General features: G+C 37.5%; 1 protein-coding gene and 1 non-coding gene across 4 annotated transcripts in view; one reads left to right on the forward strand and one right to left on the reverse strand.

Annotated features, from left to right (window-relative positions):
* The window catches only part of SPINK5 (serine peptidase inhibitor Kazal type 5), a 258121-nt gene that overhangs the window by 133804 nt on the left and 97222 nt on the right, over window positions 1-27095 (forward strand). The window lies entirely within an intron of this gene.
* On the reverse strand, window positions 11990-12093 carry LOC139184251 (U6 spliceosomal RNA). Its single transcript, XR_011567845.1, has one exon. It is a non-coding gene; the product is annotated as a U6 spliceosomal RNA (small nuclear RNA).

Consider the following 27095-nt stretch of genomic DNA (forward strand, 5'->3'; position numbering starts at 1 on the left):
AGACTGTTCTATACATCAGTGTCTCTTTTGCTGTCTCGCATACAGTGTTATCGTTATCATCTTTCTAAATTCCATATATAGGCATTAGTATACTGTATTGGTGACCTTGGGTAAGTCTTAAACTCTGTTGCCTCACTTCAGAATGGAGATAATTATAGCTACCTCATAGGATTATTATGAAGATCCAAATGAGGCACCCTGAGTGCTCAGAGTGCTTGTAATACAGATAGTGCTCCATTCAGGACAGCTATTATTGCTGGTGCTTCTCAGCCAAATCTGCCATCCTAGCTCCTGAGACCACACATTCTCCCTGAAGTTCCTTTTCTATGCCAGTCCCATTTGTTCACATGTGCTGGGATAAAAGTGGATGTAACAGTGAGTAGTGGACAACCACAAGACTTTTAATCAATCCCACAAGGAAGAAAACTTTCAATAGAGAATGAGCAAACAGTGAATGGGAGGTAAGAAGTGGGCTCTGGCAGCATCTCTCATCACGAAACATTTCATTATCTTGACTGAGGCACCAGATCTCTTTGGAATAGACAGGATAGTTTAATAAATTAATAGAGTACATGCTTTTCATTCAAATCCTGTTCTGCCATGTACTCTCAAATTCCTCAAACTCTAAGGAAATTTCTTCATACATGAAAGTAATATAGAAGTTAAGAAAAGTTAAGAAGTGAAGTTAAGCAATATAATAAAGAAGTTAATATAGAAGTTAAAATCAACATACTATAGAAGTTAAAGGAATATATGGAGTCAGATGGATTAGGTTTGAATTCTGACATGGCCATTAACAATAATTGCAAAATATTGGACAACTTAATTTATTTGCTTCTTAGCTTCCTGATCTGTAGAATGTGTTGTTAGTTGTTTTGAAGATTGGTTAACATAAGGAGAACAAATTTAACAGTGTTCTGTGCTAAGTGCTAAGTCACTTCAGTCATGCGCGACTCTTTGAGACCCTATGGACTGTAGCCCACCAGGCTCCTCTGTGCATGGAATTCTCCAGGCAAGAATACTAGAGTGGGTTGCCAGTTCCTCCTCCAGGGGATCTTCCTGACCCAGGGATTGAACCCACGTCTCTCATGTCTCCTGCATTGGCAGACAGGTTCTTTACCATTTAGTCAACAAATGTTATCTCTTACTCACAGACATAATATTTCCTGTCTTTTTAGATTGTTAAGTATAGTTATATGAAATAAGATAGGTTAAATGACTGACATGGTTTTTAAAGATTTTTCAAGTCCTATTGTAATATATTAATATTCTAATTTATAAAAATACGACAGTGATGAGAAGATTTAAGGAAAAACAAAAATCATCAGCACCAAATTAATGGATTTACTATTTTATAAATGGGAGTGTAAGAAAAAATAAGTGGGAGAAGCTATATGGTTTATGAGATCTATGTAAAGAAATGCTCTTTTTTTTTTGCTCTGAAATAGTGAAAACGATGTAAAAATTCTTAAGTCAGACAATAAACAATAATAATGATGATAATGATAATAATAATAACAATAATAATGAAATACCTTTTCATGGAGTAAAATCTGAGAAATAATCCAGAGTTCTCTCTTAGGTAATGTCCTCGCTTTATAGAGCCTATATTCAACTGGACTAGACTTAGTCACTCAGTCGTATCTGACTTTTTGTGATCCCAAGGACCTGTAGCCCACCAGGCTCCTCTGTAATGGGGGATTCCCAGGCAAGAATACTGGAGTGGGTTGTCATTCCCTTCTCCAGGGGATCTTCCTAGGAAAAGAAAAATAGTAAAGAAGTAAACAGGCTTCCCTGGTGGTCAGACAGTAAAGAATCTTCCTGCAATGTAGAAGGTCTGGGTTCGATCCCTGGTTGGAAAAATTTCCTGGAGAATAGAATGGCAACCCACTCAAGTACTCTTGCCTGGAGAATTCCATTGACAGAGGAGCCTGGTGGGCTACAATCAATGGGGTCACAACGAGTCAGACATGACTGAGCAAGTAATGCACACAGATTAATAGCAAGAGGATTCCAAATATGATTATTCTACAAAGACAGTAAACTGTATCAAGAAAATGTCTGGGAATGGGGATGAAGTAGGTGGAGGGACTGCTTTAGATTTGGTTGTGAAGAAAGATCTGAGAAGAAATATTTAAGTTGACCCTGTAAAGAAATCAGCCACTCACAAACCTAGGGGAGAGACTTTCTAGGCAGAGGGTAAGCTGGTATAAGATTCTAAGGTAGGAACAAGCTTGGCATGTTGGAGAAACAGTAAGAGGGTTGATGGTATTGGAATATAGTACACAAGAAGAAACAACAGCACAGGATGACATTGGAAAGATTCACTAGCATATTGTAGATCACAGCTGAAAGTCTGTATCTATCTCTGCATGTGAGGTGTGACAGGGAATAATCAGAAGCTCTAAGAAGATGTTTTAATTGATCTTATTTATATTTTTAAGACATCTCAGACTACTCTGTGAAAACTTCATTGGCATGGAAGCAAAGAAACTGATGAGGAGGCTATACCAGCAGTCCATATGAGAGATGATAATGGCTTAGCTCAGTTGGTAATGACTGAGTAGAGTATGTAATAGAAGAATTGGTGGGACTTACCGAAAGTCTGTAGCTCTCCTTAGCTCAGCCCTCCTTATCTCTCCTTAGTTACTTCTCCTTAAGTAATTGGTGGCTCAGATGGTTAAGCATCTGTCTACAATGTGGGAGACCTGGGTTCGATCCCTGGGTCAGGAAGATCCCCTAGAGAAGGAAATGGCAATCCACTCCAGTACTATTGCCTGGAAAATCCCATGGACAGAGGAGCCTGGTAGGCAACAGTCCATGGGGTCGCAAAGAGTTGGACATAACTGAGTGACTTTACTTACCGAAAGATAATATAGAAAGGAGTCAGGTAGGAATCGTATGCTTTAGGAGAAATTGAATTGAAGCTGGAGATGTTTACTGAGATAGGCTATAGTAATGGAGAGTGAGGCTTCAGGGACTTATGGGCACACACTTGTGAATATTCTATAGTTTGTTTTACCATTTTCCTTTTGATATAGGTTGAAGTTGATATTTCCTTATATATAAAGGTGTGCAATTACCAATCTTATATGTTCAGGTTAGTGCATTTGCTCTATTATTTCACTGGCATAACAAAGTTAAATTGCCCTGCAATGTTCTTTAGAAACGCTTTTCCAATTCACACTTCTACCAGAGTTTAGTACACTAAATTCTATAAATTCTGCTGATTTCCACAAACTCTACTGGCATGGTCAGTGTTTTTCTTTTAACCTTTGTGAACCCAAATTGAATCCTATTTCAAGTCACTAAGTACTAAAGGACCCTCTCTTTGACCACATAATGCTAAATGTTTTGAAAGGGAGTTGGGGAGAAGGTTATTAAAGAGAGAACTAAAAATGAAATAATAATGATAAGCAAATACTATCTGAAATTGAGAGCTTTTGATTGTCAAGAACTATTCTAAGTACTTTATGTAAGTGTTAATTTAATTATGAGAACTCCTTTTACCATTCAGAATTTATGTATAAATAAACTGAGGCAAGGAGAGATAAAGTAACATGCCAAGTTTTAAGCAGTTTGTTGGTGGCAGATACAATCCTTCCAAAATCCATACTTCTAATCATTAACTTCCATCAACAGTCTCCAAAACATCTGATTAGTGAATGTTTTATTTACATAAAGACAACAGCATGAGATAGAATTTTGTCTTTCAGTCACTCAGTCATGTCTGACTGTGCAACCCCATGGACTGCAGCACATCAGGCTTCCCTGCCCTTCACCATCTCCAGGAGCTATATGAGAAAGAATATAGGGTTTAGATATCAGGTATTCTAGTAGTTAGGGAAAAATACATGCAAGCTAAATAAATAAGTATTGATTAACTTAGGACTTAGTTGAAGTTTTTATTCAGAGAGAGACTTTCTCTACTCTCTGAAAACCTGCTCAGTGGTCAAAAACCCATCATCCTCAGTATTACCATCCTTCCAACTAGTAGGTGTCTGTATGTGCATGCTAAGTCACTTTGGTCATGTCCAACTCTTTGCAATCCTATGGACTGTAGTCCATGGATCCTCCAGGCTAGAATACTGGAGTGGGTTTCTATGCCCTCCTTCAGGGGATCTCCTTGACCCCGGGATTGAATCTGTGACTTTAATGTCTCCTGCATTGGCAGGCAGGTTCTTTACCACTAGTGCCCCCTAGGAAGCCCTACGTGAGTGCCTACTATATGTCAAGTCCTGAGTTATAAGCACTATGGGTATTATCAGCAACCCTTATATTACCATCACCTTTTCACAGATGAAGCTAGGTTAAATGAAATGTGTAGAGTCCCATGGGTATGAAGAGGCAGAACATGGATTCAAACTCAATTTGTATCTAGCTTAAAATTCTTACTCTTTATACAGTAACAAAAAGAGAAATAGCAGATATATTCATAAGCCAAGGTGTGATCAAAGTCCAAGATCTCACATAGATTCACATATATTCCAATAAGTAAGTGATAGCCAAATTATGTAAATTTTACAAAACAGAGATGAATAGGAATATTTTGAAGCTTGAAGGAGTCATTGGAAGACTTTTGAGGATGGAATTTTTTTTTAATTTTTAATTAGGACTTAATATTTTAGAGCTTTTAGAATCTCAATAAAATTAAGGGGAAGATTCAGGTAAATTTTGATTATCTACAGCTTATCAATTATTTCTTTCATGGATCATTCCTTTGGTGTTATGTCTAAGAAGTCATCACTGTACCCAAAGTTATCTAGGTTTTCTCCAGTGTTGTCTTCTAGGAGTTTTATAGTTTTGTATTTTACATTTTGAGGTAATGTTTCTATTGAGTTAATCTTTGTGAAGGGTGTAAAGTCCATCTTATTTATTTATTTTTTGCATGTGGATGTTCACTTGTTCCAGCATTATATATTTAAAAGACTATGTTTGTTTCATTTTACTGCCTTTTTCTCCTTTTGTCAAAGATAAGTTGACTATATTTATGTGTGTGTATTTCTGGGCCCTCTATTCTATTTCATTGATCTGTATGTCTTCTAGCCAATACCACATTGTCTTGATTACTGTAGCTTTGTAAGTCTTAAAGTCAGGTAACATCACTCTTTTAACTTTATTTTATGTCTTCAACTGAGTATTGACTATTCTGTGTTTTTACCTCTTTATATAAATTTTAGAATCAGTTTGTCAATATCCACAAAATAACTTGCTGAAATTTTGATTGGAATTACATTGAATCTATGGATCAAGTTTGGAAGAATCTTGTCATGATTGCTTATTAGTTCCAGGAATCTTTTTAAGGTTCTTTTGAACTTCCTGTGTAGACAATCACATCATTTCTGAATAAACATGGTTTTATGTTTTCCTTCCCAATACCTTAATTTTTTCAATACCTTTATTTTAATGGAACTAATAGCAACATCCGCTGGATCATGGAAAAAGCAAGAGAGTTCCAGAAAAACATCTATTTCTGCTTTATTGACTATGCCATAGCCTTTGACTGTGTGGATCAAAATAAACTGTGGAAAATTCTGAAAGAGATGGGAATACCAGAACACCTGACATGCCTCTTGAGAAATCTGTATGCAGGTCAGGAAGCAACAGTTAGAACTGGACATGGAACAACAGACTGGTTCCAAATAGGAAAAGGAGTACGTCAAGGCTGTATATTGTCACCCTGCTTATTTAACTTCTATGCAGAGTACATCATGAGAAATGCTGGACTGGAAGACGCACAAGCTAGAATCAAGATTGCCAGGAGAAATATCAATAACCTCAGATATGCAGATGACACCACCCTTATGGCAGAAAGTGAAGAGGAACTCAAAAGCCTGTTGATGAAAGTGAAAGAGGAGAGTGAAAAAGTTGGCTTAAAGCTCAACATTCAGAAAACGAAGACCATGGCATCCAATCCCATCACTTCATGGGAAATAGATGGAGAAACAGTAGAAACAGTGTCAGACTTTATTTTTGGGGGCTCCAAAATCACTGCAGATGGTGACTGCAGCCATGAAATTAAAAGACGCTTACTCCTTGGAAGGAAAGTTATGACCAACCTAGATAGCATATTCAAAAGCAGAGACATTACTTTGCCAACTAAGGTCTGTCTAGTCAAGGCTATGGTTTTTCCTGTGTTCAGGTATGGATGTGAGAGTTGGACTGTGAAGAAGGCTGAGCGCCGAAGAATTGATGCTTTTGACCTGTGGTGTTGGAGAAGACTCTTGAGAGTCCCTTGGACTGCAAGGAGATCCAACCAGTCCATTCTGAAGGAGATCAGCCCTGGGATTTCTTTGGAAGGAATGATGCTAAAGCTGAAACTCCAGTACTTTGGCCACCTCATGCGAAGGGTTGACTCATTGGAAAAGATTCTGATGCTGGGAGGGATTGGGGGCAAGAGGAGAAGGGAACAACAGAGGATGAGATGGCTGGATGGCATCACGGACTCAATGGACGTGAGTCTCAGTGAACTCCGAGAATTGGTGATGGACAGGGAGGGGTTGGCGTGCTGCGATTCATGGGGTCGCAAAGAGTCAGACATGACTGAGCGACTGAACTGAACTGAATAGCTATCGTTTATTAAGCACCTACAAAGTCCAAGGAATTTTCAAATATTTTCTAAATAATCCTCATGATAATTCTATGAAATACTTTAATCTCAACCACGGCTCAGAAATTTTAAGTAATTTTCTGAAGCTTTCATGGCTGGTAATGTTGGGTTTAGACCCCAAAACCTAATCTATCTATTGATCTTCACTTGGCATGCATCCCTGGTTATAAAATGTTATAAAAATGTAGATCAAACAAAACTGTGCATGATCTAAGATTATTGGAAGCATCAAATATAATAATTAAGGTAAAAGTGTTTTATTGTTACAATGTCTGAGACCATTAAAATGACAGAAAATTGTCTGTGTGGACCAGGAAACATTCATAATTGTAAGCAGATTCAAGGAATTTAAATTTTTTAATTTGGGGAGAAAAAAAGGTTTCCCTTATCAGCAAGTATTCACTGTTATTTGATATTTTATTAGGTATTTTAGTTATGAAAATGTATAAGGTATTGACTTTGTTCTGTTAGATATACAGCTTTAAAAACAAAAGCAAATTATAACTTAATCATTCAAATAATGTGTCAAATGGGTGAGCAAGTCAGTATGTATATGCTAGAGGAGGTCAGAGGAGGGAGTGTGCTCTGAGGCCAGTTGGAGAGGGGAGGCTCTTTTTACCAGCTGGAACTCTCCTCCACTTGAATTCTGATTGATGCTCTTCCCACATGACAATGTTACATCATAAAATTGAGAAGAAAATGAAGGATCCGCTAATTCCCGTTCCTTATTTCACCAATGTGGAAATTAGGGCTCAGAAACCGCAGATTTTTAGGATGAAGTTGTTTTTGATGATGAAATCAGTTGTTATTTTTCAGTTGCTAAGTCATGTCTGATTCTTTGCAACCCCATGGACTGTAGCCTGTCAGGCTCCTCCACTATCTCACAGATGAAATCAGTGCTCATTTCTAAATGTATGTGGCTTTCAGATCTTTGTATCTTAGCACTTCTTTCCTTTTCTGTAGGCAATTGTTGCCTTGGAAGACCTCAGAAAGAATAAGCTGTCTTATGTTTATGTTTGGAGAAGGCAATGGCAACCCACTCCAGTATTCTTGCCTGGGAAATCCCATGGACAGAGGATCCTGTTTATATTCAGGAAATTTGATTTAGAACTTGAGTTGTTGGCCTCAAATACTTTTTAGAAGAAGGTGCGGTAGAAATAAATTAGCAAGTGCACATAAATAGACGTGAGTAGTCCTGGATAAAATGACATTCTTTAAATCTAAGGAAATCCTATATGATGAATCATACTCCATGCATTTCACATTATGATTTGACCTTGGAGAGTTTGGTGGCTATTAAGGACACTGTGATTTAATTCTTAAAAAGAATTGGGTGGGATCTGGAACGGAAGAGGAAGAGAACAGTCATTTATTGGACATCTTTTATTTGCCAATTATTGAGCTAGATTTCATTTAACTTTAATCCTCACATTATTTTGTGAGATCAATGTCATTATTTCTCCTCTTCTGAAGACATGCCATAGAATATACCTGGTATGTGGAGAAGGTTGGCTCTAAAGCATATGTCATGTCCTCTGAATTAGTTTACTTTATACAGTCTCTAGATTTAGTGGAATATTAGGTTTCCTCATCTGTAAAATGAGAATGTTATTACCTTTCTCATTTATCTCCCACATAGGAACATAAAACAGTTTTATTATTCAATGAACTAAAGATATGAAAATATTTTGAAAAATATTATGCTATTATTTTCAGCAAATCAGTGTGTGATTACAACATGCTGGCGTCAAAAAATTTTTTTTGATTAAAATATAGTTGATTTATGATACTGTATTAGTTTCTGGTGTACAGCAAAGTAATTCAGTTATATATGTATGCTGCTGCTGCTGCTGCTGCTAAGTCACCTCAGTCGTGTCCGACTCTGTGCAACCCCATAGATGGCAGCCTACCAGGCTCCCCCGTCCCTGGGATTCTCCAGGCAAGAACACTGGAGTGGGTTGCCATTTCCTTCTCCAATGCATGAAAGTGAAAAGTGAAAGTGAAGTCACTCAGTCGTGCCCGACTCTTAGCGACCCCATGGACTGGAGCCTATGAGGCTCCTCCGCCCATGGGATTTTCCAGGCAAGAGTACTGGAGTGGGTTCCCATTGCCTTCTCCATACATGTATAAATATATTATTTTTTATATCATTTTCCATTATGGTCTATTACAGGGTATTGAATATAGTTTCAAGTGCTATAGGACTAGTAAGACCTTATCGTTTATCTGTTTTACATAAAGTAGTTTATATTTGCTAATCTTAGACTCCTAATTTGTCCCTCCCCACCCCCTATCCCCTTTGGTAACCATAAGTTTGCTTTCTATGTCTGTGGGTCTATTTCTGTTTCATAAATAAGTTCATTTGTACAATATTTTAGATTCTACATATAAGTGGCATCATATGGTCATTCTTTATCTGACTTACTGCACTTGGTATAATAATCTCTAGTTGCATCCATGTTGCTGCAAATGGCATTATTTCATTCTTGAGAGTATGTATTGCATTGTTTATATGAATCACACCTTTGTCCATCCTTCAATTATGAACATTTGGGTTTCCATGTCTTGGCTATTGTAAGTAATGCTGTGAACATTGGGGTCATGTATTTTCTTGAATTACAGTCTTCTCCAAATATGTCCCTAGGAGTGGGATTTCTGGATCATATGGTAGCTCTGTGTTCAGTTTTTTTTAAGAACCTCTATACTGTTCTCCATAGGCTTCACCCGTTTACGTTCCCACTGTTGGTGTTTCAAATCTGGAAGGCAGCACAATAGCATGGCCTCTGTGGTCACATGTCTCTAGGTTTGAATCCAGTCTGTGCCACTCTCTAGTTTTATGATTTAGGTTAAGATTCTTGGCCTTAGTTTCTAATTTTATAATGGAGAAAAAACAATTCATAGGTCTATTGCTTGCTTGCTTGTGAAGTCGCTCAGTTGTGTCCGACTCTTTGCGACCCCATGGACTGTAGCCTATCAGGCTCCTCCGTCCATGGGATTTTCCAGGCAAGAGTACTGGAGTGGATTGCCATGGGGAACATTAAATACGATGACAGGTGAAAAACATAGTTCTCTAGGAGAACATAGATGTCAGGAGAAGTTTTACCCAAGCTACCTCTAGTAATGGGAACATATTGTGAGGATAACATGTGCCAATAAGAAAGAAGGATAATAGGTGGAAAATGTGGTATACACACACAATGGGATGTTATTCAGCCACAGAAAAGAAGGAAGTCCTATCACATGCTACAACATAGATGAACCTTGATGATGCTATGCTAAGTGAAACAAGACAGACACAGATGGACAAATGTTCCATGATTCCACTTTATCCACAGTAGTCAAACTCATTGAAATGGGAAGTAGAAGGATGGGTTCCAGGGGCTAGGGGGAGGGGTAAATGGGAAGCAGTTGTTTAATCAGTTTCGAGCTTTAGGGATGCAAGATGAAAAATCTTAGAGATCAGCTGTACAGCTTTGTGCTTATAGTTAATACTGTACAGTACACTGAAGCTTTTTAAGAGGGTGAATCTGAAGTTACGTAGTTTCTACTGAAGTTGAATAAAAAAGAAGAAAGAAGGACACTAGGGAAACCCTCAAAAGGCTTTGGTTGAAGACTGAAAGCAGTTCAAATAAATGATCCAACAGGAAAACTGACAGTATACTTAAGGGACCTTCAAAGCTGAGGTACCAGAGTTTTATTTTTTAAGGTTTTGATATTACATTACAATCAATGCATAGTCACCAAGGTAAAATTCAAGTGTGTTGAACTGCTCTAGACATGTTTTGGTGATTAGTAATTTTACAATTTTGAGTTTCATATTTTGTCAAGAGTTCTGTTGATATACAGATATACAGTTCTGTTGCAATACTTAGAACCGCTGTCCTGCCTTTACTTCTGGGAACAACAGATTTCCTTTCTGCAGCCCTTCATTAGTTCTTCTGACTTCACTATTATCCTAGCTTTAAGCTACTTTTTTATGTCTTATTTATTTTTTTGTTTGTCAGTATTTTGATTTTCTCCATATTGTACCACTCAAATTCCATCAGGAAAATTTAGCTAAAATAGAGGGTTATTTAGCTAAAATAGCATCCAATGCCTCTCTTATTCAGAGCCAAGTATTCTCAACCTATGGATTGACTGCCCTAGGACCATATGTCCACCTTGTCCAGTCGGTGCCCTTGTCGTCCCATACTCAAAAAATGGCCTAGAGCTGCTTTTTCCTCAGATGAATTGGGCAGAGCAGTTTCCTCATAGACAGGTAATGCATCATGGAAGACAAAATTACTATTATTGTTATTATTTGAAATTAGAAGACATTTGGTCTAGTCTCTCTGTGGCATAAATGAATAATCTTTGTTCTGAGAGGACGATGTAACTTGTCCAAGGCCAGATGACTTGTAATTAGTCAATGTTCCAACATTTCTCCTAAAGCAGGTATGTTTGGCATGGTAATCAGCATTGTTAAGGGAAATTATCACATGGCAACACTTTTTCTTAGCACCACCAATCTGTTATGGCATTTGCCATAGTAATTGTTATCATGACTGAATATTGGGATAGATAGATAGAAAGAGGTAAAGATAGAATACAGAGATCTCAGTTGGTAAAGAATCTGCCTGTAATGTAGGAGACCCCGGTTTGATTCCTGGGTTGGGAAAATCCTGTGGAGAAGGGATAGGCTACCCACTCCAGTATTCTTGGGATTCCCTTGTGACAGCTGGTAAAGACTCTACCTGCAATGTGGGAGACCTGGGTTTGAAACCTAGTTTGGGAAGAACCCCTGGGGAAGGGAAAGGTGACCAACTCCAGTATTCTGGCCTGGAAAATTCCGTGGACTGTATACTCCATGGGGTCCCAAAGACTTGGACACAACTGAGTGACTTTCACTTCTCTTAAATATATTTTAAAACCACAGCTTGTAATATTTTTTTCAAACAACTTTGATAATTTTTCATTTTACTTTTTTTCTAAATATTACTCATAAAACTTAGCTCATTTCCAGTAAAATATCTTTTCCAAGTCCACTTAAAATGTCATTTGTTCTAACTTCGGCCAAGTATTAAAATAATATTTCCTTATTGATTATATGTAAGTGAGAACAGTTTCCATTTATGATAGTCTCTAACTTATAAAGGTATATCATATTGCTCTTCAATTTGGCATGCCAAAAGTTGTCCATACTCAGCAAATATTTAAAGCAGAATAAGTAACAAAGATGTTTCTTTTAATAGAGCATTAATCTGGTATTCAGACTTCCTATAAAATATTTGATACTAAAAAATATCAGGTAGAAGACGCCATGGGAGATAAAGCTGAATGAGTCCTGAGATCCAGGTGTCGCGTCCTTTACATTGTGGTCCCAATATCCTTTTCTTGCTTTTTTATATGGAACTCCTGACTAATTTGCATGTCATCCTTGCGCAGGGGCCATGCTAATCTCTGTATCATTCCAATTTTAGTATATGTGCTGCTGAAGTGAGCACCTAATATCTTTTCTAATTGTATTTGTTGTTATTTCATTCACCTTTTGTTACAGTCAAATTAAACTCTGTGATATCACTGTTCCTCCAGATATACATATCCTGAGTCTTACCCCACATATCTCTATGTTGACACCATTTCTCAAGGTTCATTTCATTTCTCAAGGCTTTTTTTTTTCCAGATTTCATGTCTCTTATAAACTTTTTCTTCATATTTCAGCTGATAGTACAATTTTTCGTTCTAAATTCCCATGCCATTATATTGTTTGGCAATTAACACTTTTTATTTCAAAATAGAGCTACATTGGGCATACGCCTTGTCTACCCTATTATAAGATCCTCGAAGGCAAGACTTGTATCTGATTCATCTTCAGTAACTTCCACCAACTTTGAAATTGATGTTCAGTAATGACTCAGCAAATCAGTGAATGAATAGTTTCACTATGTGTGCTGCTGAAGCAAGTACAGTGAAAGAACAGTTTTGATATAATGGGAAATGAGAAACATCTTTAAAAATGAAGAGAAGGGATGGCTAATCTGAATCATGCATTCAATGAAGAAAAATACAGTTCTTCATAACAGGAATATTTAGCATACCTCTGAGCAACTGAGATAAAGGAGGAAAATAGGGAGAAAAGTACACACTTGACATTGTTGTGATTTTCAAACAGTTTATATCTTTTTCTTCTTTCATTTTGATCAATAAAGTATATAAGTCTTGGCAGGTACCCCCATCCTAAATGCTAGATGTGTACTAATGATTTGAAAAGTTATGATCTTTGTACTTGGCTGCCTGATGTGAAGAGCTGACTCATTGGAAAAGACTCTGGTGCCAGGAAAGACTGAGGACAAGAGGAGAAGGGAGCAACAGAGGATGAGATGGTTGGATGGCATCACTGACTTGATGGATAAGAGTTTCAGTAAGTCTGGGAGATAGTGAAGGACAAAGAACCCTGGTGTGCTGCTGTTCATGGGGTTGCAGAGTTAGACAGGACTTAATGACTGAACAACTGTACTTGTAATGTAGGGGGAGGCTAGGTGAAGTGTACTAGTCCTCCCATCTCTGGAAACAAAACACTTTTATTTATTATGTATGTTATGGTTATATTCAGGCTTCTCTGTTGACTCAGACAGTAAAGAATTTACCTGCAGTTTACCTGCAGGAGACCCGGGTTGAATCCCTGAATTCAGAAGATTCCCTGGAGAAGGGACTAGCAACCCACTCCAATATTCTTGCCTGGAGAATTCCATGGACAGAGGAGTCAGGCGGACTGCAGTCCATGGGGTTGCAGTGAGTCAGACACGACTGACTAACATTTTCACTTTTTCACTTGCATCGTTATATTCAAGATTATATTTGAACAAATGCTGTTGTTTAAACATTGAATTACATATAGCAAAGACAGAAATGTTGCCACCTCCAAAGTAAGAACAGAAAACACTTAGGAAAATTCTGAAGAAGCAGAAAGAATGGAAGTGAGGAAAGCATCCTTTGGAATGCAAATATAAGGTAAACCATGGCTTTAACAGTGAAAAGGATCAGAAATACAAATAAACCTCTGTATGTGACCAGCTGTGAATCCCTAGGTAAGTAACTTGGTGAAGTTTCATCAAAGGTGAAAAGTCACTCATGAAAGATCCTTGGAAGGAAAGGATCTTGACATTAGATCTACAAGAAGTTCAGCTCTGGAGATGCTTTTGAAAAAGTAATGATTGGAAAGCTTGGAGGAAACAGAAGACCTAAGTAAAATGTCCAGTATTCTACATGTTTTTTAATGGTTCTTTCTCTCAAAAATGTGTTATTGATGGATTTAAGATTTGTTCATATATTCTGTACTCAGGGGAGGATTTTATTTTTAAAATCAGAAATAAGAAATTGGCCAATCCTGTAAAACATTCAAAAATAAGTATCACTTGACTTTTCTATCAGTATATTATACTCCCTGTGGAATATAGCCAAATTCCTTGTTCTAGAATCAACTGTATAATCACCAAGATAATCAATGAAGCTTTGTAGTTAGTCCTGGTTAATAGCTCTAGAGTATAGTCTCTGAACATCTCTATTGGCATTTTAGATTGGATAATTCTTTGTTTGGGTGGGGAGAGTTGTGCCTTTCAGAATGTTTAACAGCATTCCCAGTCACTTTCTGCTAGGGGCCATAGAATATCCCTAATTGTGATAAACAAAAACATCTCCATACATTGCTAAGTGTCCCCCGGGGGGCAAAACTGCCTCTACTTAAAATAAATTAAAACTATTTAAAATGTAAATGAGCAGTCAAATCCCATTATGAGTCTGAGTTTATTCCCTGACATACAGGGTGTTGAATAGTCAATCCTCAAATCAGGCAATGAATGAGTGAGTGAAAAAGTTGTGATTGGGAAAAATTACATGAAGCTAGGAGTCAGGAGAAGTGAAATGAGGTTTCAGCTCTCCTAGTCTCTAGCTATTTGTCCTTGAATCTATGGCTTCCCCTTACTGATAAAATGAAGATATTTTAATATAGTAGAATATACTATGACCCATTCCTGCTCAAAGACTATGACACATTTGTGACTATTCATAAATTTATATATCAATACACCTAGTTCTTTGGGTATTGAACTCTTGCAAAGACTGGAGACTCAAGAGGGCTGTGTGTTTTCTTGTTAGGATCTGACCTGAAAGGTTTTCAGTATTTTTTCCTTTGGTGAGAGGATTTACCTCATATCTACTCTCACTGTTTACTTCCATGAGAAATGAAAGGAAAAACTGAACTCTGACAAAGGCATTTATTTGTCCCTAAGATGATATTAATTTTTTCCACCCCTGGAGAAGAGGCCTGGGGCCAAGCTGTTTGGGTTATGCAAGCACCTTCTGCTGAGCTCAGAAGCCTAGGCCAAGTGGGCAAGGAATCAAGAGTGAACTTCCATGGGAATTACAGTGCCCATTTCTCTCCTCTTGCCTCCCTTCCCAGAAAACCAACGTCAGAGGATGTTCTTCATTTCCGCCCTAAGTAGGCTGCCATTTTCCCATTGCATCACAAGTCTAAGATGAGAGATTATTTTGACTCCCAAGAGTTGTTTTCAGAGCACACCAGTTAATTAGGTGACAAGACAACAGGGTGGAGTGATACTTTATTATTCTGGATGTCTCCACACCCACAATGGATTTGGCCTGGTGCCGCAGCCAGTCACCCTCACAGCAGTGGCATCTTACAATGCAACCTCGCCCAGATGACAACAAATTGTATTTTTTAAGGACTAACTTTAATTTAAAAATTGCATATAGTCATTCATCTAGAGGCAAAAAAAAAAAAAAAATTGTGTCAGAGCTTCCCTCTCTTCTTCTCCAAACCTCACATACTTGTTTGAGATTTTGAAATGTGACGAGCTAGACTTGTAGGTGAATATATAATACCTGATAAAGACAGGAGCTGAGGCACACAATACCAGTCTTCACCAAGAAGAGTGACTGGCTTCTTCCTAACACCTTATAGCTCAGAAATTCCTTCCTTCTATATTGTTTAATTATATCTTCATTCAGGTTCACTTTTGTATTTTTTTTAAAAAAACTTTTAATTTTATATTGCAATATAGTTTCAGGTGGACAGCAAAGGGACTCAGCCACATATATACATGTATTAGGGCTCACTCTTGATAGTGTACATTCTATGGGTTTGGACAAATGTATAAAATGTATAATGCCTATTTCCACCATTATAGGATTATACAGAGTATTTTCAGTATCTTAAATATCCTCTGTGAAGCAATACACTTCATTAGTACAGTTTAATTGGTCTACCTTCTTTTTGTTCCCTTTGTTCATTTCCCAGTATGCCTCACCTCATTAGTAATTTAGGAATTTAATCTCCCTCACTTTGGGTAAAAGTGAGGACTGGAATTAAAAGGCTTCCTAATTCCATATCAAACACTATTTTGACTTTATTCATGAACTTGCAAATGAGCTAAAGGCGTAAGAGACTGGTAACAGAAAGAAAAGGCATTCCCTCCAGTCTCATTCCCTGCTGAATAATAAGCCACTTCCTCTCTTTTCAACAGGTGAAGTATTTGAAAACTTACGGGCTTAGAGTGAGCTGTTTGATTTTCTGAACTATTTGAAAAGGTATCGCTTCTTGATGACTCAGAAGACCTGTCAGTCTGTCCAGCATTTGTGGCTATTGTTCCATGAGAGTGACCCAGTTCCTTACAAAACTATACCAGCTGGAGTACAATAAGTTGTCCAAAGCAAGGGGTACCAAGAAGGAAATAACTCCCCTCACCTGGAGTCTATTAGTTCAGTTCAGTTCAGTCACTCAGTCTTGTCCAACTCTTTGCGACCCCATGAATCACAGCACGCCAGGCTTCACTGTCCATCACCAACTCCCGGAGTTCACTCAAACTCATGTCCATCAAGTCGGTGATGCCATCCAGCCATCTCATCCTCTGTCGTCCCCTTCTCCTCCTGCCCCCAATCCCTCCAGCATCAGGGTCTTTTCCAATGAGTCAACTCTTTGCATACGGTGGCCAAAGTATTGGAGTTTCAGCTTTAGCATCAGTCCTTCCAATGAACACCCAGGACTAATCTCCTTTAGGATGGACTGTTTGGACCTCCTTGCTGTCCAAGGGACTCTCAAGAGTCTTCTCCAACACCACAGTTCAAAAGCATCAATTCTTTAGCTCTCAGCTTTCTTCACAGTCCAACTCTCACATCCATACATGACCACAGGAAAAACCATAGCCTTGACTAGACGGACCTTTGTTGGCAAAATAATGTCTCTGCTTTTAAATATGCTATCTAGGTTGGTCATAACTTTCCTTCCAAGGAGTAAGCGTCTTTTAATTTCATGGCTGCAGTCACCATCTGCAGTGATTTTGGAGCCCCCAAAAATAAAGTCTGCCACGGTTTCTCCATCTATTTCCCATGAAGTGATGGGACCAGATGCCATGATCTTCGTTTTCTGAATGTTGAGCTTTAAGCCAACTTTTTCACTCTCCTCTTTCACTTTCATCAACAGGCTTTTTAATTACTCTTCACTTTCTGCCATAAGGGTAGTGTCATCTGCATATCTGAGATTATTGATATTTCTCCTGGCAATCTTGATTCCAGCTTGTGCTTCTTCCAGCCCAGGGTTTCTCATGATGTACTCTGCATAGAAGTTAAATAAGAAGGGTGACAATATACAGCCTTGACGTACTCCTTTTCCTATTTGGAACCAGTCTGTTGTTCCATGTCCAGTTCTAACTGTTGCTTCCTGACCTGCATACAGGTTTCTCAAGAGGCAGGTCAGGTGTTCTGGTATTCACATCTCTTTCAGAATTTTCCACAGTTTATTGTGATCCACACAGTCAAAGGCTTTGGCATAGTCAATAAAGCAAAAATAGATATTCTTCTGGAACTCTCTTGCTTTTTCGATGATCCGTCAGATGTTGGCAATTTAATCTCTGGCTCCTCTGCCTTTTCTAAAACCAGCTTGAACATCTGAGAGTTCATGGTTCACATATTACTGAAGCCTGGCTTGGAGAATTTTGAGCATTACTTTACTAGTGTGTGAGATGAGTGCAATTGTGCAGTAGTTTGAGCATTCTTTGGCATTGCCTTTCTTTGGGATTGGAATGAAAACTGACCTTTTCCAGTCCTGTGGCCACTGCTGAATTTTCCAAATTTGCTGGCATATTGAGTGCAACACTTTCACAGCATCATCTTTCAGGTTGAAATAGCTCAACTTGAATTCCATCACCTCCACTAACTTTGTTCATAGTGATGCTTTCTAAGGCCCACTTGACCTCACATTCCAGGATGTCTGGCTCTAGGTCAGTGATCACACCATCGTGATTATCTGGGTTGTGAAGTTCTTTTTTGTATAGTTATCCTGTGTATTCTTGCCACCTCTTCTTAATATCTTCTGCTTCTGTTAGGTCCCTACCATTTCTGTCCTTGATTGAGCCCATCTTTACATAAAATGTTCCCTTGGTATCTCTAATTTTCTTGAAGAGATCTCTAATCTTTCCCATTCTGTTGTTTTCCTCTATTTCTTTGCATTGATTGCTGAGGAAGGCTTTCTTATCTCTCTTTGCTATTCTTTGGAACTCTGCATTCAGATGCTTATATCTTTCCTTTTTTCCTTTGCTTTTCACTTCTCTTCTTTTCACAGAAGCAGAGTCTATTAGGTGTGCACCTAAAATTAAGCACTGGTTTTTAGCACTTCCTACAAAATATTTCAACAGTTTAAAAGACCCAGAAGTGGATTTCCCAGTTGTGGTCTCTAATTCAATGTAGTCAGCAGCCTAATGAGAAAATCTTTCTAACAACAGATAGCACTGGGCACTCTCCATAGTCCAGGTACCATCTAAAGACTTTACATGAAATACCTCATGTAATCCTCATGGCAATCATATAACACTTCTCAGGTTAGTCATTAAGAAATTGAGACAGAGAGTTTAGGAAAAATGTCCCTGGTCACACAGCCAAAAAGTCAGTTTTTGAATTCAGATAGCATTGCTCCAGGAGAAGGCAACGGCACCCCACTCCAGTACTCTCACCTGGAAAATCCCATGTATGGAGGAACCTGGTAGGCTGCAGTCCATGGGGTCGCTAAGAATCCAACATGACTGAGCGACTTAACTTTCACTCTTCACTTTCATGCATTGGAGAAGGAAATGGCAACCCACTCCAGTGTTCTTGCCTGGAGAATCCCAGGGACCAGGGAGCCTGTGGGCTACCGTCTATGCAGTCGCACAGAGTTGGACACAACTGAAGCAACTTAGCAGCAGCAGCAGCATTGCTCCAAAGCCAACATTTCTAAGTTATATCTCCATTGACTTTTAAGTAGGCTTCAGCATGTATAACTTGAACTGCTACCAATAATAATAGCTGTTTTAACCTTTTCACAAATCATGTCAGTCTGCTCAACAATTCTGTAAAGTGAATGATTCTCCTATCATGTTTGCTGAGATCAATATGCTAGCAAGTTACACATTTCCAAAAACTACTCGTCTTCTGTGGTGCAGGTTAGAGAACTAATCTTCTCTGTCCAGACAGTATTGGGATCCACCTGCGGGAGATCGGCCAGGAATCCTGAAACACTTTGCTTTGGCATTAAGAAGCGGGAGTCTGGAAGGATGAAAACTGCCCCCTCTATCAAAATAAATTATGACATTTGCAGTTAGATCATACCACTTAGGAGATCAAGGTACTGTGGATATGTGGTTTTAAATTTAAATAATTAGGAAAAATCATTCTGTTAGTCTTAGCAAATGGTGCTTTGTGACCCCATGAACTGTATCCCACCAGGCTCCTCTGTCCTTGGGATTCTCCAGGCAAGAATAATGGAGTGGGTTGCCATTTCTTTCTCCAGGGGACCTTCCTGACCCAGAGATTGAACCTGTATCCCTTTCATCCCCTGCATTGGCAGGCAGATTCTTTACCATTGAGCCACCTGGTAAACCCTTTAAATTTAAGTAATTAGGAAAAATCATTCTGTTTGTCTTAACCCTCATATCTTCATCTGTAAACTAAACAAGAGAGCTGGATGACTTTGTGTCCTATCCTGCCCTAAAAATCCTCAACTAATTTTTAAAAATAGCATTTTTGTTCTTAAAGATAATACCCACTTTGTGCAAAAAACTTATCAGACAAGAAAAATGAAAGAGAAATATGAAAAATCATAGGTAATTCACTCAGAGATAACAAATGTTAGGACTGTCATGTAAATCCATTTCTGTCTTCCTTGAGATATATATATATATATATGTAAATTTTTTGAAATAGTATGATATTGAATGTCAATTTTTTTGCTAAAGTTGAGTTTATTGAAGTGAAATTTATAAAGACAAAATTCAAAATTTTGGGTGTATATTTGCATAAGTTACGATTAACAGTCACTTGTGTAACACACTTCACCACAGAGTATTTTCACGTGCACCTTTGTGGTCAATTCTGTATCCTGTCCTTTGGTTCATGGCCCCTGGAAGCCACTGATCTGATTTCTGCCCTTGTAATTTTGTCACTTTAAAACTGTCATATGAATGGAATTTTGTATCTAGTTTCTTTCACTTAGAATAATGTTCTTAATGTTCATCCATGGTGGAGTAGTTCATTTCTTTTTATTCTTGAATAAAAATCCACTGTAAGGATGTACAATAGTTTTTTTTTTTAATCCATTCACCAACTGATGTACATTTGGATCATGTCTGTTTCTCAGTGATTATGAACGTAATTGCTATAAATATTCTAAGTTTTATGTGAACATATATTTTAATTTTCCTTTGAATAAATACTTAAAAGTGAGATTTCTGAGTCCAATGATAAGTATATGGTTAGCTTTATAGAAAAAAAGGATTTTGTAATCTACATGTTTTAAAACCTTTTTTTTTGGAATTTTGCTAAGATAGTACCATACGAAGAAGTCCTGTATATTCTTTACCCAGTGTCCCCCATAATGAAATCTTACATAATTATAGTATAAAAGCAAAACTAGGAATTTTACTTTGATGAAATGTATCTGAGTGGTTCCATGTTATTTTATTGAATGCATAGTTGTGTCATCAATCAGGATATAGGATTTTCCATCACCACAAAGATTTCCCTCGTGCTACTTCAGTAGAGTCCATCCATATACTCCATTCCCTCTCCAACAGCCATCCTTCACCTCTGACAATCTGTTTTCCATGTCTGTAATTTTGAATGTTATATAAATTGACCTACATTATATGCATTTTGGAGATAGCCTTCCTTCACTTAGAATAATGCCCTTGAAATCCATCCAAGTAGTTACATGTATACATAATTGATTCCTTTTTATTGCTGAATAGGATTCCATGGCTCAATGTACTAAAATTTGTTTAGATGCTCAGTTGCTTTAGTTGTATTCCAACTTGTTGCAATCGCATGGACTATAGCCTGCCAGGCTCCTCTGTCCATGGCATTTCCCAGGCAAGAATACTGGAGTGGGTTGCCATTTCCTGCTCCAGGGGATCTTCTCAACTGACCCAGGAATCAGATTTGCGTCTCTTGCATTGGCAGACAGATTCTTTATCACTGAGCTACGAGGGAAGCCCAAAGTTTGTTTAACCATTCACCTATTGAGGGACATTGTAGTTGTTTCCAATTTGGAGATATTATAAATAAAGCTACTGCAGGTTTTTGTGTGGATGTAAGTTTTCATTTTTCTGGGATAATTGCCCAGGAGTGCAATTACTGGGTAGTATAATTAGTATATGTTTAGTTTTGTAAGCAGCTGCCAACTTACTTTCCAGAGCGGCTGCACCATTTTACATTCCTACCAGAAACATATGAGAGATCTGGTTTCTCCAAACACTTGCCAGCATTCTATGGTCACTGTTGTTTATTTTAGTCATTCTGGCATCCCACTCTTCTAAAGTTACTTTCTGCTCTTTCCTTTCTCATATATCAACACAGTCAAAAGGAGTACTACATATTCTTTCATAGAGACCCCACATTATTTTGCTCCTGGAATTTTGTGTGCATCATTCTGCTGAAAAATCAGTTACATTACCATCCCCACATGTTCAAATATTCTTAATCCTCAAGGCCCACTGCTGTCTTCCAGATAGAAATAATGTATCTTTCCTGGACACTTCACTTGTACTTCTTTTATGACACGTTAATATTTTATGTTCTGTTGAATCATTTCTGAGGTAAGTATTGGCTTCCTTACCAGGGTGCTAGATTCCTTAATGCAGAAAAAATTTTTTTAATATTTTTATTCTTCCAGCAACTATGATTTTCAAGCTTTCAATTAATAAAATTCAACATGATGCCTACAAATTAATATTGATCTAAAATTTTGGTTGGCATTAGTATCCTTATATATAAGGATCCAAGAGAAAAATGCTTAATTTCAAATCTCTATGTTGAATGCTTTCTTAATCCTATACCAACCCCATTGTTTCTAGTTAATTTCTACATAGGTTTCTATATAGCATTCAAATTTTATAGTTTAAAATCCACTTATTCTACCCAGGCTCAAATAGTAGCAGCCCATGCATGTGATCTCCTAAGTGTTAATTGTGGTTTTTCTGCCATCTCTGGTGTAAAAGACAATCTCTCTAAGACAACCACCTGCTTTATTTCTGGACAGATTTCATTGCTAGAGAGATTTCCCTTTCAGTGGAGTCATAACAGCCTCAGATTCTAGCTTTACTCTCTTGGGTTACATGGAGTAAATTTTTTTTTTTCTACTTGATCATAAGGAATTTCAAGACTTTCCTAAGTATTCAAAATGCCAATGGGTAACAATTCTGTCTTAAAGTGAGTTATAAACAGATACTATGATTTATAAACATATGAATAGTTTTCAGCTAATGAAACAATAAGAAATATTCTCTCATGTAATTTTTGTAAGTCTAGGTCTCCTTTGTTAGGTACAAACATTAAGAGTGGGAAGAGAGTCGTCTTTGGTAAACTGATCTCTTTGTCATCTTGAAATGATTCTCCTTATCCCTGGTAATATTCTTTGCTCTGAAATCTACATTTTCTGATATTCATATAGCCAATCAAGCTTTCTTTTGATTAATGTTAATCATCTTTTTACTTTCAACCTATTTCTATCTTTATATTTCAGAGAAGGCAATGGCGCCCCACTCCAGTACTCTTGCCTGGAAAATCCCATGGACGGAGAAGCCTGGTAGGCGGCAGTCCATGGGGTCGCTAAAAGTCGGGCACGACTGAGCGACTTCACTTTCACTTTTCACTTTCATGCATTGCAGAAAGAAATGGCAACTCACTCCAGTGCTCTTGTCTGGAGAATCCCAGGGACGGGGGAGCCTGGTGGGCTGCCGTCTATGGGGTCGCACAGAGTCAGACACGACTGAAGCGACTTAGCAGCAGCAGCAGCTGCATCTTTATATTTAAAGTGCATTTCTTGAAAGCAGCAAATAGCTGGATTTTCCTTCTTCATCTAATTTGACAATCTGTCTTTCAATTTACACGCTTACATATAACACACATATTTTATGTGTAATACACTTTGTGTTGTTCAGTCACTAAGTCGTCTCCTACTCTTTGTAACTCCATGGTCTGCGAAACACCAGGCTTTCTTGTCCTTCACTATCTCCCGGAGTTTGTTCAAATTCATGTCTATTGAGTTGGTGATGCTATCTAACCATCTCATCCTCTGCCACCCTCTTCTCCTCCTGCTGTAATCCATCCCAGCATCTGGGTCTCTTCCAATGAGTCGGCTCTTTGCATCAGGTGGCCATAGTATTGGAGCTTTAGCAACAGTCCTTCCCATGAATATTCAGAGTTGATTTCCTTTAGGATTGACTGGTTTGATCTTCCTTGAAATTTTATATAAAACATATTTACATTTAATATATATTTTAATAAAATATATAGATTTAAATATAGATTATTGAGTCTGCCATCTTTATGTTTCCTATTGGTCCCATCTGTTTTCTTACTACCTTTATCCTTTTTTCTGCTTTTGAATTAATCAAGTATTTTATGATTTCATTGCATCTCCTTTGTTAATTTATTATCATGTATAGATTTTTAGTTTTTTATTATTAAAGCAGTTGTTTTTAAAAGAGTTGTAAATAATAAGAAAAATTCTTATACATTTCCCCATGTAGTTACTCTTTCTAATGATATTCTTTCCTTTGTATAGATCCATATTTTCATGTGATATGTATTTTTCTCTTGCCTGAAAATCTACCTTTAACATTTCTTTTAGTAAAGGTATGCAGTAAGGGATGAATTCTTTCAACTTTTATGTATGTGAAAAAGTCTTTATTTCACCATCATTTTTAAAAGATGTTTTTATTGGGCACAGAGTCCTAGATTGATAGTATTTTCTTTCATGCTTTAAAGATCTTTAAAGATGTTGCTTCACTGTGTTTTTACTTGTGCTATTTCCAAAGAGAAAAACTGTCATTCTCCTAGTCTTTATTATTCTATATATAACAGCCTTTCTACACCCACCCTCTGGCCCTGTAGTTGCTATTAAGACTTCCTCACTGTTTTTGAGCAACTTGCTAATGATATGCCTTGATATGGGTCCTTTCTGTTTCTTATATTTAGAGTTCATTAAGATTCTTGACCTGTTGGTTTATAGTGTGGAAAATTTGGGGCCATTATTACTTCAAATATTTTTTCTGCTTTCCCAGGCCAACTTTTGAGAACTCTAGTTAAATTTCTATCCGTCTTCTTATATTAGTTGTCCCACAGACCACTGATGTTCTTATCTTTTTCCTCTGTGTTTTATTTTGCATCATTTATATCATATGTCTTTATATAATTAATCTTTTTTTGATGACATCCAATTTACCATTAATCATATGTAGTATATTTTAAATTTTGTACTCCAAGGTCCAATTTTTATTTTTTTGTAATTTGTATCTTCCATGTCTCTTCTTTATATTTTCAAAAATATGGAGCATGGTTATAACTGTTTTGTTGTCCTTGTCTGATAATTACAACATCTGTGACAGTTTTGAGTTAGTTTTAATTGATTGATTTTTCTCCTCACTGTTTTCTTGCTTCTTTAGCATGCTTGGTAATTTTTATTGAATACCAGACATAGTTTTATATTATTGAGTAGAGAATGATTTTTTATTTCTGTAAATAATTTTTAATTTTGTTCTCAGATACAGTTCTGTTCATTGAAAACTGAATTCTTTTGGGTCTTGTTATTACCATTTGTTAGGTAAGAGGGGAGAAATATTCACACTACAGCTAATTATCACCTACTACTGTGACACAGCCCTTTTGAGTATTCTGTCCAGTAGGGTTGAGTTGCCTTATGAATTTTGAGATTTTTCCAGTGTGGTTGATAGGAACAGGTACTAGTCCTGATCCTGTATAAACATAGGGTAGTGTTCTCTTTAATCATTTCAGATGGACCTTTCTTTGATCTTGAGTAGTTACTCACATGTGTTTGGTGATCAGAATTCTGTGGAATCCTTAGGGTTATTCATATTTTTAGGGTTTCCACTGATCAGCTCTCTCATCTCCAATATTCTGTTTTGATAAATTTCAACTGACTTCACCTTCCTGGAGTCTGAGCTGTCTCCTTAACACAGGGTCTGCATGGCTGTACCTGAGTTTCTCCTCCGTTCTCTGTGACCTGTAAATTTTCTAAGGACAGTAAGCTGGGGCAATTTTAAGGTTCACCTTGTTTGTTTACTATCTGTTTATCATGGGTCACTTGTCTCCATTTCAAGAGACTGCTGTTCAGTATCTTGAAAACCATTGTTTCATCTATTTTATGTGTTTGTTTTTATTTGTTGGCTTACTACAGAAGTGTAGTAAGTTCTGCAGTAACTGCAGAAGTATATCTCCAGTTCCTATTACTTTGCTGGGATCATGAGTTCAGCCAATTCTTTGGGTTGAATTTTCCTTCTTAACGTGAATTCCATTTCCTGTTTCTTGGTCTGTCTGTGGTAATTTTGGATTGTATGCTAGTCATTTTCTGTTTACTTTGTTAGGTGATGCATATTTTTCTTTCCTCTAAATGTCCTTGAAGTTGGTTCTGGAACATAGTAAAGTTACTTGAAAATACTTAGATAATGTCTAGCCTTGCTTTTAAGCTTTGTTAGGTAGAAGCAGAACAGCCTTTTGTGGATTATTTTGTCCCCCTACTAGAGAAATACCTTCTCAGATTTCTAACCGAATGACATATTTTTCCCCCATTTTATTGGTGGGAACACAAGCCATCTCCTCTCCTGTTTAAACCCGAATATTATTCCCTCTACTTCTTAGGGTGATTTTTTCCCCCAGCCTTGAGTAGTTTTCTCATGTAGAATTATTTATTATCACTCATTTGAAGACTCTAGGTGGGTAATTTGCTACAAATCTCTCCTTGAAGTTCTCTCCTCTTGGTACCATGCCACGTAAATTTTAGTTCTCTTGGTCTCCCCAACTCTCAGCTTTCTATCCTCATCTCAGGGAGATTGTTGTGCTCTATCTGTGTTTTCTCTATGCAACAGCCTAGAAACTATAGACAGTAAACTGTGGCAATGTAGATCTAACTGGGGTTTTATTCTCACTCCCAGGGATCATGACCTGCATTATCTAATATCCAGTATCAGAAAACTATTGTTTAATGTAGTTTTTATCCTAATTAAAAAAAATTATTTCAGGGGGAGGAAACCTCCTTTCCTTGTTCCTGTATCTTGGCCAGAAACAGAAATCTTATCATTAAAACAAAATAAAAGACAAAACCCCTGGTGTATCCTTTAGCATGAGCTTCCCGGGTGGTGCTAGTGGTAAAGAACCTGCATGCCAATGCAGGAGACGTAAGGGACACGGGTTCGATCTGTGGGTTGGGAAGATTCCCTGGAAGAGGAAATGGCAACCCATTCCAGTATTCTTGCCTGGAGAATCCCATGAACAAAAGAGCTTGGTGAGCTACCGTCCATAGGGTCCCAAAGAGTCGGATATGACTGAGTGACTTAGCAACTCTTAGCATACATATTAATTTTTTGTTTCTCTTTTCAGAGAATAAAATAGGTATTTCGTTTTCTTATTTGCCTTCTCATCATTTCCTTTCTAATGAAATTATGAAAGCTGTACCTTGAAACATCTTTCACAGGGTTAGAAAAGTCTAAGGGCATAGGGAAAAGGCGATGGAATCTTGATTGAACAGACTTCTGTTGAACTCCAGCTTTCAACACTTACTGTTTGTATCTTTGAGAAAGTTACTGTATCTGTAAGTTTTGCTAAAATGAGAATGTTAAGAATAATGTAGGTCCAGCCTGCTCAAAAGTTGATCTTGAGGCCCAAATGAGAATATGTATTAAAAGTTTTAATTTGTGGGACTTCTCTGGTGGTCCAGTGGTTTAGGACTTCACCCTTCAATGTAGGGGGTGCAGGTTCAATCCCTGGTCAGAGAGCTAAGATCCCACATGCCAAGTGGCAAAAAAAAAAAAAACCCAGAAACATAAAACAGAAACAATGTTGTAACAATGAAGACCTTCAAAATGGTCCGCATCAAAAAAATCTTTAAAAATTGTAATTTGGAAAGCATTTGACATGTTAATATTTGCCCTTCATCACCAAGATT

This window comes from Bos indicus, chromosome 7 (genome assembly GCF_029378745.1).
Source record: "Bos indicus isolate NIAB-ARS_2022 breed Sahiwal x Tharparkar chromosome 7, NIAB-ARS_B.indTharparkar_mat_pri_1.0, whole genome shotgun sequence".
Lineage (NCBI taxonomy): Eukaryota > Metazoa > Chordata > Mammalia > Artiodactyla > Bovidae > Bos > Bos indicus.